The 2,853-nt window shown below is 37.5% G+C and overlaps 1 long non-coding RNA gene across 1 annotated transcript; it reads left to right on the top strand.

The window, feature by feature from the left end:
• Positions 1–939: 939 nt before the first annotated feature.
• LOC106317221 lies at positions 940–1,349 on the top strand. Its single transcript, XR_001265076.1, has 3 exons — positions 940–1,053; positions 1,120–1,194; positions 1,265–1,349. It is a non-coding gene; the product is annotated as an uncharacterized LOC106317221 (long non-coding RNA).
• The last annotated feature ends 1,504 nt before the right edge of the window (positions 1,350–2,853 follow it).

Raw genomic sequence — 2,853 nt, 5'->3', positions numbered from 1 at the left:
TTTAGGATTTAAATAGGTTATGAGGGATTAGCCCCAAATATAGAATTGCTAGGTTGTGATATTCAACAATAGGATGTTTTTACTGCTTGTGTTTGATAAACTAAAAATGAATCCTTGCTACTGTCAAGTTAACAGTGGTAATTGTAATATTTGAGATTCAATCCAGAGGACCAGTTTACTCTTTACTCTTTTGAGTTCAATATTTAGCTGGGAAACAAGTGGAGTTTTAAAATCAATGGTGATGCAGTAACTAGAATACTTAGAGATTCAAATTCGATTTAAATGAAAGCCGGCTTAGGGTTGTTCATCGGGTGTCAATGCGGAACCAAACGACTATTCAAGTGCAATGAGGTGCAGTCTAAAACTTGGATCACTCGGCTAGAACAATCCACTATCGTGGACTTGTTCCCTTTGCTGATCGGTCTTGAGTCCTAAGCTCTCACTTGGAACAAGACGCAATAGCAAGCCTTAGAGATCAGGTTCGATTAGTTCACTTAATACCCTAATATCTACTCTCGATGATTAGAGATATGAAGCTCATTCAATATATGTTAATTTATCTCCTAAGCGGTTAGCTAGGTGATTAAACTAGAGATCGAACATTAAGTTGACTAAACGTAGTAATAATAAGTTCAAGATGCCTAAAAATCCTTTGGTAAATCCAAAAATATCCAAGTCCTAAAGTTGCCGAAGATCATTTGTGAGTGACTGTCTTAAAGGTTTTGTTTTAAATAAGAAAAAGAAAGCAAGGAATGTAGAGAAGTGAATCACATTGTCAAAATGAGTATATAGGATCAACGATAAATAATTGGTGATCAAACCTCCCATTTGAAGTAAAAACCAAAAACATAATCAAAAGCGAAACCATATCTAACAGATTAAAAAAGCTTTAGGCCTTTTTGTCATTTGTTAAGGGCTTTCAAAACAGTCTAAAACGCAGAGTTTTATTAAGGAGGCTCCCCTCTTCCATTCTCTTTAGGGTTTGTTTTACGTTTTATCAGCTCGTCCCCTTTGTAGCGCCGCTCTTCTTCTGTTCAGTCAATCTCCTCAATGGTGTGTTCTCCGTTTATATCTCCACCTCTACCTAAATGATGGTGATCTAATTAATGTTTTTTCTAGGCACCGAAGAAGGACAAAGTTCCACCACCGTCCTCTAAGCCCGCCAAATCCGGCGGCGGAAAGCAGAAGAAGAAGGTCATTCGTTTTCCATCAAAAAAATCACATCTTATTTGCTCATTTATTTTTCGTTTATTGATGTCAACAGAAGTGGAGCAAGGGAAAGCAAAAGGAGAAGGTGAACAACATGGTTCTCTTCGATCAGGCTACTTACGACAAGCTTCTCTCCGAAGATAGGTGCTTCAAACTCATCACTCCTTCCATCCTCTCCGACCGTCTTCGGGTAATTGAAAAGTTTCCAACTTTTCACTATACAAGGTCGAGTTAGTTATTGGGATACCCCTCTAAAGTTTCAAACTTTTCTCTGGATAAGCTCTTTGTAGTGTCTTTGGTTCTTTATTTTGATGGATTTAGATAAATTATCAGTGTCTTTGCACGAGTTTGTTAATTGGGTGCGCTTGGGACTCTTAAAAGTCACAAACTTTCTATCTTGCTTGTGGCTAAATGATCGGATTCATAGGATTTTGAGCACATATGTTGTATTGGATTCTGTCATTGTTTAAGAGTTAGTGACCTGATCATATTTGTGTGTTGTGCAGATCAATGGTTCACTTGGTAGGGAGGCCATTAGAGATTTGATGGCTAAAGGAACCATCAGGATGGTCTCAATGCACTCAAGCCAGCAGATTTACACTAGGGCTACCCACAACTAAGTTTATTTTCACTGTGTTTCCTCTCTCTCTCTTTTTTGCCACATGTACTTTTCTCAAGTCTTTGACTCGATGTTTAGACGTTGTTGATCTTTCCCCCTTCAATCAATATTTTCAATAGTGGAGTTTATTTGTTTTGTTTTCTCCCAAGAAAGATTTATTGGTTACATAACTGGAATGTGATAAGTTTATTGCCTAGGTAGGTAGTCACCCAATAAGTTTTATGATACAAATCTGATATACCTACATAACTGATAAAATAATGAGACCAACGATCCTAAGATGATGGTGATTTTGTCTTTTCCTACCTTAATCCCGAGCGTTCCAGTGTCTTTGGTTCTTGATTTTGATGGATTTACATAAGTTATCAGTGTCTTTGCACAAGTTTGTTAATTGGGTGCGCTTGGGACTCTTAAAAGTCACGAACTTTCTATCTTGCTTGTGGCTAAATGATCGGATTCATAGGATTTTGAGCACATATGTTGTATTGGATTCTGTCATTGTTTAAGAGTTAGTGACCTGATCATATTTGTGTGTTGTGCAGATCAATGGTTCACTTGGTAGGGAGGCCATTAGAGATTTGATGGCTAAAGGAACCATACAGGATGGTCTCAATGCACTCAAGCCAGCAGATTTAAACTAGGGCTACCCACAACTAAGTTTATTTTCACTGTGTTTCCTCTCTCTCTCTCTCTTTTGCCACATGTACTTTTCTCAAGCCTTTGACTCGATGTTTAGACGTTGTTGATCTTTCCCCCGTTAATCAATATTTTCAATAGTGGAGTTTATTTGTTTTGTTTTCTCCCAAGAAAGATTTATTAGTTACATAACTGAAATGTGATAAGTTTATTGCCTAGGTAGGTAGTCATCCAATAAGTTTTATGATACAAATCTGATATACATACATAACCGATAAAATAATGAGACCAACGATCCTAAGATGATGGTGATTTTGTCTTTTCCTACCTTAATCCCGAGCGTTCCAGACCATGAGAGTCTGTCTTTCTAAGACCATGCGGGTTTAAAC

The sequence above is a fragment of the Brassica oleracea genome, chromosome C9, assembly GCF_000695525.1.
Source record: "Brassica oleracea var. oleracea cultivar TO1000 chromosome C9, BOL, whole genome shotgun sequence".
Taxonomy (NCBI): Eukaryota; Viridiplantae; Streptophyta; class Magnoliopsida; order Brassicales; family Brassicaceae; genus Brassica; species Brassica oleracea.
Note: the sequence above shows the minus strand (reverse complement) of the source record. Positions and strands in the feature narration are given on the sequence as shown.